Source organism: Cheilinus undulatus, linkage group 18, assembly GCF_018320785.1.
Source record: "Cheilinus undulatus linkage group 18, ASM1832078v1, whole genome shotgun sequence".
Taxonomy (NCBI): Eukaryota; Metazoa; Chordata; class Actinopteri; order Labriformes; family Labridae; genus Cheilinus; species Cheilinus undulatus.
The window spans coordinates 11048048-11065791 of record NC_054882.1 but is presented as its reverse complement, the minus strand read 5'-3'; the positions used below and the strand labels follow the sequence as shown (position 1 = coordinate 11065791).

The following is a 17744-nucleotide window of genomic DNA, read 5'->3' as shown; positions in this document are numbered from 1 at the left end:
CTCACATCAAGAATACATTCAATTTTTACATTATTTAATGCATACAGGGTGGCATCAAGATGGTCAGTGCTCTGCCTTGGGAAAATCATTATATTATATTATGGGGTTCAGCATGAAAGATCAGTTAGAGCTTGTTAGAATACATTAAAATCAGACTGTAACTGAGACAGAGCTTGACAGTGTGAGGGTGCTGAGGACGATAATACTGTATTATCTGCATAAAGATGAACTTTACGGTACTTTAATTTTTCTGCGATGTTATTACTATATAATGTAAATAGAAGCGGACTCAAAATTGATCCCTGGGTGACTTGCAGACTCCTTTTCATACTGCATTAAAACATTGTTAGTGTTTTGGTATCAAAATATTGCTGATGTTTGCGTGCAATTTTTGGTAATTGTATAAAAAATTGTATTCAATATTGGGGGCCTAGGACTTCTGTTTTTATTGCCGTGGTATAATGTTGGAGTAAAATGCAGACCACAAGTCAATTTCAAAAATCAAGGAATTGTAAACATAAAACCTGTCATATTTACATTTAAATAAGAATCATTTCAAGCTTTTATTTAATAGCAAGAAATGAGATAAATAATTGATTGTAAATGTTGCTGTGAAAATTCTTTTTTATGCATCCTTAAAAGCAAAAATCTAAAAATAGTTTCTGTTAATACATTGAAAAATCACTTTAAATTTGCTTAAATTCTGTGTTTTTCTGATTAAATTAGGCATTAGTATTTGCTCTTGCATGATGAAAACAATTTATTTGTTCCTTTATTAAACTATATGAATGCTAATTCTAATGTTAAATTTGAGAATTGCCCACATTTTATAAAAATCTGGTCCTCTGGCAGTGAGAATAAAATTAATGTGGCCTTGTCAGTAACTAAAGTCGCCCATTCCTGATTTATAAATGAATGCATGTTGATATGAATTTAATAAGATAAGATTTATACAAAGGATGAATTCAAATGAGACAAGAATTAAACAAAAAAGGCAATACAATTCTACATAAATCAAACATTTTAAAGCTACTAAAATGCAATACATCAGTGTTGAAATGATGATTAAAATGATCAAGTGTTTACAAAATGTGATTAATAAATTTATATTATTGTAACAAGTGGTGAAAGAGCGCATTCCGTCAATAAATCACATTTTTCGTAGAATTATTTAACTTTTAAAATCCCTTTCTAATGCAAAGATGAACTTATATTGCTGCGTAGTCTTGGCGCCCCCTACTGATCTCATCTATAATAACACCCCGGTCGTGCGGTGCATTTTTTAAAGCACGCTGACGGCGCAAAACTGATCCGTGCACCCCCTACTGAGCACAGACGACCCCGGAAAACAAGATCCTGTGTCATGCATCCGAGAAGCGTCGTTGAAATGAAATTATATGCATGTCGCACCGTGACCGGTAAGCCCTTGCTCCGTCTCTGCGTCACGTCGGGCTCATTACGTGTGTTAAAAAGGAAAGTGTGTGCTTTCATCCACGCTATCGGAGGTGTATTTGTCACCTAAGATGGTGAGCCCGGTGCAGGGCAGATCTGTGTTGTGTCTGCTCGCTGCTGCACGCCTTTAAGGTGGGAGGTCCCTCTTCTGCAAATGTTCCATGACGTGCAGAGTGGGGGGTTCGCAAGGGGTTCTCACGTCCTTGCATTTCCCCACTTTGAGCAGGCTATCCCCAGCCCACCTGACAGCTGATCCCCCCAAACAACAACAACAACAACAACAACAGGAGGATGTGAGGATGTAAATCATGTGTGGACAGATGTTCAATGGACGGGACGAACAGTAAGGCTGCCACATTTCTGTGAAAAATGGCGATTTAAAGGGGCAATCCACCATTTTTTTTTACATATTTACCTGCCATGTTCAGCCTGTTATTGTGAAATGCAAAGGCAAAAAATACGTTTAAAGCTTGGATATGATAATTATGTCAGAAATTAATCTTGCTTTAAATTTATGGCCAAAGGCAAGGTCATATATTTGTGTTGTCATGAGGATTTGCTCACGTAAGGACAGTTTTATCAACCTTTGTAGTCCAAAACACCTCTTCTCATCAGCGAAGACCAACACAAGAGATTAAAAACCTACACGTTTTCAAATGTGCTTGAGACTATAATTTACTTAATTTCAAAAAGCAAAAGTTAAAATTACTTGTAGTGTTGGAGCAATCAAGGTGCAGAAAGTTAGAGGAAGAGGGGAGAAACTGAGACAAAAATCTAAATAAACTTGTATTATTGTGGCAGATATTTTATAACTTTTAGATGTTATTTATAACTGCATATTGATTTTTAAAAATGTCACTGTAAAATTATATGTTGCTTTGGACAAAAGTGTCTGCTGACTGTAAAATTTAAGACGCTACAACTTAGATTGATAAATCTGAGATCAGATTTACAGTACCACTGAAACTAGCCGCCAACTTCCCCTTGAAATAGAGAAATAACAAGATTATTCATTGTTAATATAATTATGAAACATCTGCAGAAGTAGTAGGTTACGTCTTTGTTCTTTACCATCATCATTGACCTAAAAAGTCTAAAATATTTACAAGACAGCGATCCCCACCAAAGTGGTGGCAGAGTCACAGTTTTCCTGATGTAGGTGGCCCAACTGTTGACAGTTTTGGTTTCACTGATGAATTTTCCATTCAAAAGCATCTAAAAGCTGTTAAAAGTGTCCTTCCTGATTTTCGCTTTGAGCAATCCCAGAATGCTTTGCATGGCTCACAGGATAGTCAGGCAAGAAAATAAGTGATGTAGTTTGCCTGCCAGGCATGCATCTTTTGAGAAAGCTAAGCTAAGCTAACTGATTCAGCTATTAAAATGTCGGTTTGTATTTTAGCTAACCTGTTTTAACCAGTGATGCCTTCTTTCTTTTACTTAAGTGTATATAGCTGATTATTCATGCTGTTTTTCATATCTAACTGATTAATTGACTTTGTTGGAGATCAAGCCGATAAATATAACCCTTTATAGCCTGTTAGCTAGCAAGCAGCTTGTTGCTAAACTAACACTGTCATACAGTCTCTTCGTAATCCACCACAAAAGTAAATTTTTTTTCAGCATAGTTGCGGCATATTCTGGAAGAAAATATTGCAGAGGGAAGGAGTTTAGAGGCACATTGGATATCATGGAGATTCCCATAGGAATGAGTGGACTTTGGTTCGACTCACCTCTGTGATGGGGGTCCTTACCCAAAGACAGACCGGCGGCAGATCTTGCACTGAGAGATCACTACTGTGAGATGTCGTCTCTGTCAGAGCGGAAATACAAGCGGAAACTTTCAAAATAAAATCTGATTAAACCTCCAGTTAAGGTTAGGGTAAGGAATAGTATATTAAATGTTAAAAGTCAAAACCTGACCTTCAAAACTGAATTACAAAATGTTGGATGAAGCTGAGTAAACATCTTACAGGAAAAAAAAAGCTGGTCCTCCATGAAGACACTCCAACACAGCTCAGCTAAGCTAAGCTAAGGCTAAAGCTACATTAGAAAATGCTACATTTGCTAACGCTAACATAGCTACATTGGCTCATAGATATCCTCACCTGATGTTTCAGATATTTATATCACTGACATTACATAGAAACATTAGCCACGTAGCAAGTGTGACTTTGTTAGCTGTAGCTAAAGCTAATGAAGCTAAAGCTAACTGCTTTTGCCTGAATACTTCTAAAACAGGTCTAAATATAATTTAACCCCAGATTAGTCACTGGACCATTTTATGGTTTTATTAATGAAATGTCGATTAGTGTGTAGTGTTTACAGTGTGGATATTTCATGAATGTAACTGCCAGACTTTGTTTGCTAAAGCTATTGTAGCTATATTGGCTTACATAGAAACCCTAACTATGTAGCGAGCGTAGCTTCATTAGCATTAGCTAAAGCTTACAAGGTTAAAGCGAGCCATCGTTTGTGCAGCTACCTCTAAAACGGTCTATACTAGTTTAATCCCAGATTAGACCTCTGAACTTTGGTTACTGCTGACTTGGTTTCCTAAAGCACAAGTTAAAACTGCTTACTTATTTCAAATAAAGAATAGAAATAATAAACATATTCAAGACAAGCATTTCATAGTAAAGATGGACTCCTGTGTCTTAAGTATTAGTCCTTCTCATAGAGGATCATGTGATTAAATTTCCCTCTAAAATTCCTGAAATTCAACAGGAAAATTGATGAAAACTTTCAGGAAAATTGATCTAATTCTTGACACACAGCAAAGTATTTGAAGATGGTCATGAGAAATTCTCAAAACCAAGATTTGCCTAAACATAACACCAGAATATTTCATTTACAAGTGGGAAAGACAAAAACAATACTGTTATAATGTTCTCTCTATTGAAGCTCAAGCAGGTAAATCATATAAGAATAAGACAAAACTATGGATGATTCCTACATTTACATCAGCCAATGTCTCAATTACTCCACCTGTTAGATTTAAAATATGTTTGGAGTGAAAAAGGGCACATTATATTGTGTATTAATTTCCTAATTGAATTAGCATACCTGTAAATGTGTAAGAAAGGCACAGGGAAGAAATTGCCAAATGCCTTTGTGTAAATGTTGCAGTATTTTAAATCCCAGGTCAAAAATACAACCTTTTCTCTTAAGTGCTTATTTAAATGTTATTTTCAGACGTATGTATCTCTATTTTTACGTCCACCAGAAGAGTAAGTATAATGTGTTTCTCTGTATGATGAGATATTGATGCATGATGTGGCTGCAGCCTGTTTTCTCCACTCATTTCTGCAGTCTTGTTGCTGTAATCTGCTGTGGTAATTATATATGTAGACAGGAACCGGCAAGCCGCTACAGACGTTGGCATGGTTTCCATGGAAACACACAATCATGTCAGATTATTTTCAGGTACTGCTGCGATAATGGTGTAAGTACAGCTGCTCTGAGAGGCTGATTTAAAGAGACGGATCAATGAAACAATAGTGGACCGGTCCAAGAGGTGAATCTGTTGATTATCTTTCAATGATTGGTTGATTGATTGATGGATGGATTGATTGGTGGATATTGTTTTTTATTCACAGTGTTTGTTGGTGTTTGTGTCAGCTGTTTGTTCAACCTGTAGTGTTCCCCTGTAAGCGATATCTCAGTCAGCCATATGACAGCCACTACAGCCTGCAGGGAGGAAAACCTCATTCCTTCCATTCATAAACACCACCCCCCTCCCTCCTCTCTGCCTCCTTCTCTCTTTGTATGTGTGTGCTGTCCCCTCTGTCTCCCCCCTCTCCCCTCCCATCTGTTTAACCACTAATATCATTAGAGGCCTGCTAGTAGACGGGTGCATGTGTGGCATTCAATCACATGCAAATTTGTGGCAGATTTGAGCCGGTCAGCGGAGCCGCGGTGTTGCTTTAGATAGTGGAAATGCCAAGCAGCGTGGAACATCCTGGGGGACAGACCATTATATTTATAGAGATGGGCGACTTGACCTTCACTGCACATTGAGTATCAGCCATTTTAGTGCTGCTCCTCTAGATACTGAATACAGCATAATGGATCTCAGCTGCAGTGCAGTTAGTTAGCTTCAACTTCATCTTCAGCTTGTTAGAGGCGATATCTAATAATAGCACGCTGCAATTCCATACTGTGGAGGGACGCTGTCGATAGACAGTCCCTGCTTTCACTGCTTTTTTGGCTCACACAGAGGTGAAGTTTTCTTCAGAAAATGCACTCTGACATTACAGTTTTCAGCACAGGAAATACAGGCTCCTTTTGGGTAGGATTGTCAAGTCAGAGGTGAAGTTAAACTGTAAGTCGTTGCATAAGTTGGAAGCCTTTGTTCTGCTGTGTAAGCTTCATGTTAAGACCTCTGTTAAATATGCTTCAGCTGTAGCCCAAAGCCAAGGACTCCTATTCATAGAGGCACCCAGTTGTTCTCACCCAGTGGCACTGTGGAGGATGGTCAAAGCGGGTGAGGTATTTATAGTTGTGTAAATTGCATTGTGTCGAAAGGTCAAAGATTCACGTGAATTCCTGAGGTGGCTGATCATTAAAAGGGGGAAATCCCCTTTTTTTGTGTCGATATGAGTAAACATAAGGGCAGCCTCCTAACTGATTATAATATCAGTTGATTTTGGCAGATGAGATGGTTCATTAGCTGCTTGACAGGGAACCAGACATCATCTCAAAACTCCATGGTTGAAGAAAGGAGACAAAGCACATATGCAAAAGCATGCAGTTCTCTGAATGTCCACTAGAGGCTGGCTTCAAAGTGGTAGAAGTCACATACACAACCCATTAAAATGCCAATTTTTACATTAGAAATGGGCATGAATACAGCTATGTTAAAAAATAAATTTGATCAGAATAGTGTCTTTACTGAACACAAATTCTCTGTTTTGGTATTATTTATGAGTAATGCCTAATTTGGGGACTGACTCTGCAATCAAGTGAAATTTAGATTAAATTGCAATATGGCTTTCTGCAACTTTCAAGTTGCAGAAGGTGCAATATTTTCAACCTGAATTTCGTGTCAGAATACAATTTTTTTGTGCACAGAAGAGATGCTATGCTCTACACATGCAGACATTCAAGCATCATATTTTCTAGAATAGTTTGCAAAAAATCCAACTTTTCTTAAATTTTATGTTATTTTAATTAAAAGTGACAAAACATTATAATCCCCTTCAAGACAACAATTCATATTGAGTAACAGTAATAACAGAAGAGGAATACATTTTTTTCAAAACTTTCCAGCCCTAGTTTAATCTAATATTGTGCTGGTTAGAATACAGAATGATTTATTGCTTGCCTTTTATTGGAAAATAAATAAGAAGAGGAACTTTAAAAGTAATTGCAATATTGTGAACAAAAAAATATATATATTTCTGGCTTTTTTCTTCCCCTGCTTTTGCTAAATCAGTGACCATACTTTCCATCCCTTCATTCCTTTGCCTCTTATGTCTTCTTTGAAATAATTGCAACATAATAACTCCAACATAATACGCTTGGTTTCAGCTGCCATAGTTTCCTGAATATAAACAAGCAGGGAATGTAGTAGCAGGACCAGGAACTGGCATAAAAAATCACTGTCGAGTAGTGGTGGTTGTGTATTGTAGACTGACACGGACATACCAATGCACAAGAATGTAATGCTTACAATGGCTGCTGTATGTGGCTTAGCCTGTAGCATTAGTAGTGAATTTTTAATAACATCATGCATTTTTGGTAAAATAAGAGTCATTCCTAGATCAGTCAGAGAGATTTAACAGTCTTGAAGTCATGGTGTAAATGAATGCCAGTGAGTTTATGCATCACATAATGAGGTAATGCAATAGTGAATGAGCCTATTTCCAATAAAAGCCCCCACATTTGTAGTTTCAGAAATTGGCTTTTGAAGCTGATGTTACTGTGAAAAATCTCACTGGTGAGATCATTTCATCACCCAGTAGTAGTTAGTCAGCAAGGTGAGAAGATAACACAACCACACTTCATTTCAGTGGCGTAAGACAGTGTTGTTGACACCTTTAAACACTAAAATAACCCAAAACCCTGCCTTTGCCATTTATCTTCACATATATTGCTGAAGATGGGAAAACAGGCATCTTTGAGGTTCTTATTTTGAAGGTTTAAAATAAAACTGCAATTCTGGTATTTGAATAATTGAATGTGTAGGGGTACTCAGAGCCTCTGCTTAAGTACAAATTGGAATATTTGCCAAGTTTGTTAAACTTTACTGTAGAATGACAGTTTTCTTTATGTTGCCTTTTTTGGACTTCTATCTGCAGATGCAGCCACTACCTTACATTAGTGTGATGTGTTGTTGGTAGTATGGAGCTACAAATCACAGACAGAGTCTCCTGGTATAACCATACTCAGTCTTGTATTACCAATATGATTCAGATAATATCATCTAACTAAATCTGGACAAGTCTTACGCTTCATCTGTTAAGGTTGTTATTGGTCTTCTGTGGAAATTACACCTACTTGTTTCAGTGTGTAAATACATGAAACAGCATATGGTGTACTTCAGTCTTTAACTATATCTATGTTAGGGAATAAATAATGTACAGTACCAGTATGTACTATTGAAACCACTCGTGCTGAGTGCTTTGCTCCAGGTGGAAATATGTTTTTTGTAAAGGGTTTTGAGATAAGTTTGTCATACTTTGGCACTTATAAAATAAAAATGGACTGATTGAAATGTAGCAGCTTGAAACTAAGAAGTACCATTAAATTGTACACTAGCATGACATTTGAAAAAAATGTACAGGTCAGGTATTTAAATACAGTGATGACATATCCAGGATTACACTGAAATAGTTTAACTGACGGTATAACAGACTGCAGAGTCATGAACTAAGAATGACATGTAAACATAATCAATGACACTTTTACTGTGACATGACAGAGTGGGATACGAGAGGTCAAATCATTATTGGCCGGTTATCAGGATCGATATTTAACATTTGGTCAACTGTCGGCTTTTCACTGATCATTGGTCAAAAGTATTTACTCAAAAGGGCACTACTTTGGTTACCTCTCTAATGTTCAACAACACTGTCTAATTGGCTAGACATCATACAAGAAATATGTTCATTTTTAGTACAAGTGAGAAAATAGGAGAAAATATGGTATTAGATTTTAGCCAACACCAATATAATACTGATATACATATAGGCCTCCACACCCTTTCTTTGTAAATTGAATTGACTTCTTTAAGTGACAGTCTGTGTTGTAAAAAACAGACAACCCACTGATTCTACCATAAACATACAATCTTTTATTCAAATGTAGAAATTCAGTAATAAAAAGCAAAAATTTTTTTGATTTATATGTATGTTATATATAAGTAGGGAATGCACATCTTGCCAATATCTGATGTTTTCAAATGAGTCCTGATGTGCCACAGCCCAGAGCTGGGAGGGGGTTGGGGGTGCAGGGTCAAGCTTAATACATGTTGACGCACACGTATGTCGCTTGGCAGCCAGGGTCAAGCTCACAGAATTTCTTTTGTCCGAGCCTTTCCCCCCTGGTGATACACCCAGAGACCACCGGCAGTTTTCCTGCCCTTGGGACATTTACAGCATGTCCAGGGGCTCATGGCAACCCCCCCAGACAGTACCCTTGACATGAAGTTCCCAACTTTTTTTCCTTAGGGGCCCCCTACTCATATCTTAGACAGGCTAAGCCCCCCCAGAATTCATGTGGAAAAAGTACACATCAATATTAATTGGTTTCGTTGACAAATTCCCAACATATTAGGCCTACATACACCTGCCCATGACAAAATCTGTTATTATGATAGTGTATCACTGTTGAAAAATAAATAGACTTTTTAATCTGAGAAATTAGATTTTTCCCCCCTACATCTTTGCTCAAGAATGTACAGATTCCCTTCATTTTTTATCTTAATGTTTCTAATCATGATTTTTAAAAATATACCTACATCCAATTTTTTTTTTTTTTTAAGATTTATTTTGGGCATTTTCATGCCTCCATCAGACAGAGGAGGACAGCAGACAGAGTCAGAAACAGAGTCAAGAGTGGGGGAGAGACATGCGGTAAAGGACCTCAGGCCGGATTCGAGCCTGGGCCGCCCACGTACATGGGGAGCGCCTTTAACTACTAGGCCACCTGCTCCCCCCTACATCCAATTTTGACATCAAAGCAGACAGGGTTTGCACCCCCATGAGATCTTTGACACCCCCCCCACCTTAGGGTTGCCCGGACCCAAGGTTGGGAACCACAGTCACACTCTTTACTCCACTCTTAAGGTGTGGACTTTCAGTTTTTTCAAGAGATGATTTTTCCATGCCCCTTGGGACATCCAAAGCACGACAGGGGTTGTCTCAATCCTGGATCCCACCCCATGGCTGCCTCAGGCAGGCTTTCTCACCATTACACGCCCTACTTCAGCCTCAGTTTCTGGCCCCAAAATGCCTAAAAGTTCATCACAGTACTGTATGTAAAATTTTAAAATACAGTTTTTGTGCTGCCCAACCTATTTGTAAATTCTGCCTATTTAAACAGCGGATATACCAGCTGTATCAACAGAAGTTTTTAAATCTGTGGATACCAATGATTACCTTTGGCTCATATCGGTCTCAGTATAAGTAATTTCCTTAAATTACAATACCAGTTTACCCCTCTGGGTTGTACAATTAATTCTGAGTAAATAAATCCTAGGAAGAATTTAAGCAACTCCAAAAATTGTTTTGATTCCGATGAAAAAATAAGGTAATTTGGCTGTTTAAAATGACTACTAACCAGTTTTTAGGCTTAGGGTTAAAATGTTAAGTTGTGTTGAACAGTCTGGAGCTCATAAATGAAAAGATTAAGTTATGTAGATTTATGTAGACTCAGAAATTGTTGCGTTAACATCGAGGCTGAAATGGCACTATGTCACCCTGAACTCTTACATCTGATTCAGAGGACGAGCTTTGCAGCTGCACATAATCTGCCGTATTGTCCTACTTTTTTGCTGTGTTAATGACACCCTCATCACGACTCTCTCCATTCACAAAGCAAATCCTGTCGTGATGGGAAAGAACTGGCTCTGAACAGGCTGTGGGTGTCTCAGCGTTTGCAGTACATGTCTAATTTTTGCAGCATCCTCCCAGCCAGGCACATGAAGTCTTTTCATTGAGTTCCTCTCACTATACAAAGTGAATAGGATCTCTGTAGGAAATGTATATTCAGAGCTGCTGCAGCGTGTGATTACTGCCTTTCACTGAGCTTGTCACTTCTGCCTGCTCATCTGTCTAAATGGTTGTATAGATTATTTATTTGGTTGTAAATACGTGTGGATATATGCTTTAACTCTCAGAACTGATCACTTCAGGCAACAATGGATTGTTGATTCAAGGGATGAATGAACGGCTGCCTAGAAAGGTGATGTTTAGCTCTTTGCATCATGATATCTGACTCCCCCACTTTGTGCGTAGAGTGAGGCAGCTGCTGCTGTGAGAGAGAGAGCGAGTGAGAGGAAAAGCGTCCTTAAACGTGGGCTGTTGTGTAATCCCTCCCAGGGCCCCTTTGCTATTTTTGTGCCTGGGTCCGCACGTCACGGTTGGGTATTTTCTCTGGTGACTAGCTCGCATCAATAGATCTTCTAATGTACACCCAGTCAGCCAGCAGCTTCATGACTGATGGGACTTTACCTTGCTAATTTATTTCATTATCGTTACCCGGGCATGAGGAGAATGGAGAAAAGGACTATGCAGTATGAGGAATGTCACATGTGACTGTCGATATGGGACAAGGGACTATTCAAATGTCAGGTTTGTATGAGGATTATGTTTGATATCTGAATGTCAGCTGCTGTATGAGCCGAGGCTTTCTTCCCATCAGACCGTGTGCTTTATGTCATTCTGATCACAGTCAGAGCTGTCGATTCATACTGCATGCTATCTGCTATGTTGCTGTTAGAGTACCACAGAGGGTTTAACAATCCAGCCTCTCTAAAGCCAGTCATCTCCTTATGATATTTATGGATTTGTTGTCAGCATGAGGCTTCATTTCTGTCCTTTCCTAGCCAACTTTGCCTCAAATTATTGTAAAACAGCAGCACAACCAACAATTGTTTAAGATTGTCTCTTTACGTGTTTGGACATCAGTTATCTCTGAATGTCTTCTGTTGAAATTAATCAACCCTTGAAGTCTCCATCCCTGCGATCATACTGTACCGCTGTCAGCCCACTATCATCCTGAAACACACCTACTGCCACCCACCTGCCTCCTGTTGTTGCACGTCATTGCTGCTGTGTCATATATTTTCGTAAAGGTTAGTGCTTGTTGCCATGAGAGAGAGGTTTTTTTCTCATGTTCTGGTGCAGAATTGACAAATAAAAGTCTGAATCTGTTGCAAGACTTGTCAATAAGGACTCTGAATATGTCGGCTCTGTTCCCTGCGTATCGTGCTTAGTTCAAAGGTATGCATTGTTTCTGAGGGTCTTATCTTGCTGTCACTCTGCACCCATATTCCCCCTTCCCTTCTCCTGTAGCTTACAGAGGATGGAAACTAAGCAATGAGGTCAGACCGACCTTGAAAGGGAGCTCCCTATCAGGCCTCTGAATTTCGTTACCCCCAGGCACCCCACTTAGTTTACCTCGGCAAACCTCCCCGTTGAATCATGGATCGTTCCAATCTGAGGCAGCCCTCGCCATCCTTTATATGCACTCATATTTTTTTCCTCTGGAAGAAGCTGTCAAATCTGTTTGACGGTAGAGCTACAGAGCCTAAAAACAGCCATAAGAGGCAATGAGAATCTGCAAAAGAAATAAAGGGAATGGCATATATCATCCTTACAGCTGCTTTCAAGCATCTCCTGGCATCTTGAGAGTCACCTTGGATTTGTATCCTCTGGTTTATGCCTGAGGAGTGTGCGGTGTGCTAACAAAGAAAGAGAGGGAGTGAGAGAAAGAGAGTGAGAGTCGGAGGATGTCCTAATTAAGGGGAACTCAGAGGGTTTGAACCAGATAATCTTACATAACCTCGTTAGGGAGGACACAGCATTTGATACTGAGAAGATGGAAATGACGTGCCCTCAGAGATCCATCCCCATGGTATGAGACCAAAGTGTAGCGGCAAAAGCAATTCACTTTAACCACAGGGATGATGATGATGAGTCGGGAATGTTTATGCACAGGGCAGTATGCGGTCCCGGGTAGCTCAGAGTGGAGATGATGACACTTGTAACACAGATGGGTTTAAGGGGCTGGAATCCCTAAAGACTAAGGCATCTTATCATGTTACGATACAAGCCCAGCTCTGGGTTCAAGAGTTTAGCTAAACATTATGATGTTTTATGGAGACACTGCAGCAGGAAGGCTGCCGGTGATTCCCCCATACTTCATCGCCCAGGAGTTAACCAGGTCTTCTGTGTGTAGTGGCATGAGTCATGTTCAAATATTTATTATTTTTGCCCTCCATTTTTAGTAAAACTTGATTCTTTTGACATATAAACCTCTAGTCTATGACTAGTAAGGCACACTATGCTGACAAAAATGTACTTGAGACATTAAACTGAATAATGACCAAGGGCATTATATTGATAATATTTAGCAGCAAAGCCTATAATGGCTGTAGTTTATCAATAAAATATACACAAATTACACTGGCTTCATTTTTCTCTATAGAAAGAAACATCCTTGTTCAGCTAGCTCTCATGCACAGTTGTTTGAACTTAAAGGTGCACTACAGAGAGTTTTTGCAATGAAATATCTGCATTAATCAAAAACATTACTACTCTTTTATGCTAAATCTGTGGTTTTCAACTGGTGGGTCAGGACCCAGAAGTGGGTTGTGGAGCTGTTTCCAGCGGGTCACAAAAGTGCCAGGGCAGTCATACATCAATACTTTCTTTTCTTCTTAATTTTCCTGATAGCAAGTACATTTCTGTCATTTTTTCAAAATTAACTTCTTTTCCTCAGGCAACAAAGCTGCTCCTTCCAGGATAGTGAATTAATTCCTTGAGAAATTGCCAAAATATCCATATTAGCTTGGGGAAAATAGAGTAAAAATTCAAGATATGCATACCTCTCTGAAACTATTTGCTTAGTGAAGACATGTTTGTTTCTTGCTGTCTCTTTGTTCAAGCATGGGAGGAGAAAATCCTTAGAAAACAGACAAATTCCTCACAGGGTCATTGTGTCAGTGGGTGTGACGTTAGCCAGATATATACTCTCTACAGCAGGGCTAACATTACAAGCTAGCGCCGCCAGCCTTCGTTCTTCTTTGCTGATTAATATCGTGCTTTGAGATGTGGCCTCTTTTCACTTGGGGTGGAAGTTATACATGAGTTCAACCCTCAACAGTCTACATACCACTTTATTTTCATTTACTCCTTTAAAAACGGTCACACTGCGCTGTTCCTACTACACACTAACCGCTAAGCCACCGCTGAAGTTCTCGTGTTTACATCCATGAAGTGCCAGACAGTAAGGCAGCAGCCATTAACTAAAGCTACAGCGGCCTCTAGTGGCGGGAGGTTCATTACTGTTTAAATGAGCATTATACACTGGGATTTCAAGCCTATGTTTATAAAAATGATGGGTAATTAGTTTAAGTGACTCATAAATCCTGTGCCAGCTAATTTGAATTTAACCATTTTAGCGATTCACTGTGGGCATCCCTAGTCCAAACTAGGGCTGTAGTCAGCCAAAGAAAAACTTGGTCATCCAAAATTGCTCCCAGACACCAACGACAGTTGTCCAGTATTTTCTGGCAAATGAACTTGTGTGGTTGAAATTTGAGTCCTGAGTCCTCTTAAGGAGGTGGTTATGGGTCCCCAACCAGTTGAGAACCACTGTACTAAATGATTATTTTGTTGTTGAGTTTAGGTTGTCTGTAGTCATGTGATCCTGATGGGGGCAGGAAGTGAAGAACACCTGTTAGATATCAACGGAAATGGAGCGAAGTTGGTTCCTTAAAGCTCAGGGAGAACTTGAACACTGCTGTTATTATCAGAAAGTTTTACATGCATTGAGTTTGATCCCTACACTTTACAAAAAATTGATTTTTTCCACAGGTTAACCAATTTGCCTTGTGTGGAGGCGATCGATTCTACAAATAACTCAGTCCTGCAGACCTCCTACTACAAGTCTAGCCACATTAAGGGAGACCAGAGTCTTTAGGAATCTTGCAATGAGCTAAGAGGCTAGAAGCACATTTTAACAGCTTTCACCCTTTTTTTGTCTCAAGAAATAATTAATTGCCTTAACCTCGGGGGTTTAACGACAGAATAATGGTGTGCTGTTCAAAAAAATGTTGGTTCTATTAGCTAGCTCTTCTGAATGAATGAAGTATGCCCCCTGCTTGACAGTCAGTTTTCTTTTCCCATTTTTTCATTATGCAAACATTTAAAGAAAAAGGAAGATGGGCACCAAATAAAGATCTATCTGGGAGCCCAAAAACTGACTCTTATTACTGAGCTGAGTCTATAATCAGGATCTAAGTGATTCCATATGCCTACTGTGTAAGCGGCACCCAGGCTTAAGTGTTGATTGGCTAGTATTCATGTGACAGCCAATCAGATTGGTTGTATACAGGGAATCTGTTGAGACTATGGAGACTGAAAATAAAGCCAGAGGGAAAGACACTTTGCAGTGGACCCAAGTAGCACATCTTTCAATTAATTAACACTATTGATCATCAGTAAAATAAAATGCTGATACCGATAACCGCCCAAACATGAAGTATTGACCTAAATAATGGGTCAGGCCAATAATCAGTTGACCTCTAGTAGAAACAGACCATATGCAAGTGTTGTCACACTCTGCCCTACAGACTCTTGTCGGAGGCTTTTAATGAGTCTTTTTTTCTCCTTGAGCTTTTTAAACCTTTTTTCTGAATGTGTCACTACTTTTGGGACACAACATAACAGATGGCAGAGCAATAAGTCCAAAAACTTTGGCATTTTGATAGCTTGTCTTTGCAGAAATCACCCCCCCCCCCCAATCTTGCATTATCTATGCATTATCTCAAATATTTCAAGAAGTTTTCAGTATCAGAGAGATTCTAATATTTAAAGTTATAACCTTGCAAAGCAGATGGGTTCCAGACTCCATCTCTGTCATCAGGCAAAACTATCTTGAAAAGCTCCAATGCACGTTTGTGCCGATTGAACATTGTTCAGACTAATTGGCATTGTTTAAGGATAAGGTAGGTATGGGCAGGATTTAGTTGTACTTGAAGCCGCTTGCAATGGCTGCCTCCAGTGTGGAGACCAGAACATAAACACATTTCTGTTTGAAATAAAGAATAAAAACAACACTAAAAGCTTTTCATTATGTGAACGAAATTTTCGATCTTCTGGCGACCCACTTTGGCTTAAGTTTGTGATCGTTGCGGGGGGAAAGTGGTTACATACAATAGCTGCTAGCAGGGTGATTGGCTCTGACTGCCACAGTGGCAATTTTATCAGATCTTGACAACATTTCCTTATTAAAAGAAGGGTAGAGAGCTTACTCTACCCTACCCTTTACTTACTGAGAAGCTCTACCCTTAACAATGTATGGCAAGGCTAGCCGGTCAGCTCAAGAGTAGTGATGCGTACAGTCATCTTGTCTTGTCGCTCTGGTTGGCCTATCATTAATGTGACAGACAGAGCTTTGCACTAATAACCTTCAAGGAATTTTCTGAAAAGTCCTGCTCTTTCTAAAAGCTTTCTATGGGAGCTTTCCCAGATGAATGTGAAATATGTCCATGCAGTGGATATATGAAACAGTCTATCTGGCGTGTCAGGTTAGTTGTAACCAGGCAAGCCCTTAGAAATTGCTGGGCCCCTCATAGGCGCAAGTAATAGGCCCTCTTGTTTTTAATTTAACAATCCTTGTTAAGGCTCAAAAAAGTTTGTTCACAAGCTCCTCTTGGGGTAACATGCACCTCCTTTTCTTTTCTTTTCTTTTCTTTTCTTTTCTTTTCTTTTCCAGTATCCCAACTTTTGTTCAGGTCCTGCCATGGCTATATCTAGTTAGACATGACAGCTCAAATAGTAAAGATTGGGGGGCTGGCTCATGAGGTTAATACTACAAAGACAAGGCTCACCATATTATGAAGAGGGGTTTACATTTTGAAATAGTCTAATTGTATTTGTGTTGCTAAAGTTAGTAAGGGAATTTCATTTGAAAAGGGTTACAGCTGCTTAAGAATTAAGATGGACCATGATTTTGCTAACCCTCATAACAGAGCATGACATGTTGATCTAGCTGTGGAAACACTACATATTTAATCAAAGTCTGCTACTTAAGGAAGTGTAAACTGCTAGTGCAAACTGCTGTTCTGTAGCTGTATCTTATTCATGTTTAGTGATACTTAATTGTGATGGAATACAATTATTCTCTGCATGTTCTGTCACCCAAGCTGCCCCTTGTGGCTCTCTGGATTGCACTGAAAGCAATCCTAGAAAACTTTGCATATAGCTTGCAGCATGAACAAGCAGTGGGTTGAACCAGCTATGCCGAGGTTATAAAGCAGCCTAGTTTGGATGGAATTTCTTATGATTTAATGTTTTGCACCAGGTCAGATAAGCTACAGCTTCAAAATTACACCTGGCTCCTCACAGGTGTAAAATCCTTGGTAAGATATGGTCTTAATAACTTGGAGGATGACAAGAAGCTGAGGATTTAACTGACAATTTAGTGTTGGCAGGGCCTTCTCTATGATCTATCACATCCCTCAGAAATATGTGATATTCTCTGGAGTCATGCTTTAGTTTCCATGAGTGTAGATACATTTTCAATTGAACAATAAATTATTCTTAAATTATCTCATGTTACTGATGATTTCCCCTCTTCATGTCAATGTTATTTTACATTGAATGTAGATTTAGGGCAGAGGACTTCAGATATCACTTAATCACAAGGCTTTGAAGTATTATGCATAAATGTCCATTGCCGTTTAAGGATTAATGGCAATTAGTGGATGTTTTCATTTTTTGGTCTGCTTGGAGACAATATGATGCAGGGGACTGCACTGTAACAAACACTGCATTCAACTTTTTTTTGATGATAGGTCAGATGAGTTGCAAATATATTTGCGTCAATTTGGCACGCGCTGATGCATCGATTTAAAATCGGTACGTGGCCTTATTGACAAACATCAGTCATCTGGAAACAAAGTGGCATTAACAGATAGCAGATCAGTGTTTCTCTGTTGTGTCCAATCAACTTAATGCTCGCGTCTAGAACATCTAACTTCGAATTTATATACAATTTTTTTAACAGTCTGAAAAAATTACCTGTTGAACAAACCCAAATCTATTTTCATGGCCAAACAT

The 17744-nt window shown here is 39.0% G+C and overlaps 1 protein-coding gene across 3 annotated transcripts in view; it reads left to right on the top strand.

The window, feature by feature from the left end:
* The first annotated feature begins 1294 nt into the window (after positions 1-1294).
* hivep2b (HIVEP zinc finger 2b) overlaps positions 1295-17744 on the top strand; it is a 32682-nt gene continuing 16232 nt past the window's right edge. Inside the window, exon 1 of one of the 3 annotated variants that reach the window (XM_041812794.1) lies at positions 1295-1418. The gene's annotated coding sequence lies outside the window, so the exon portion shown is untranslated. Of the gene's footprint in view, positions 1419-1665; positions 1796-11031; positions 11247-17744 lie in introns of those variants that run through there. The other 2 variants (XM_041812793.1, XM_041812792.1) reach the window with 2 other exon arrangements.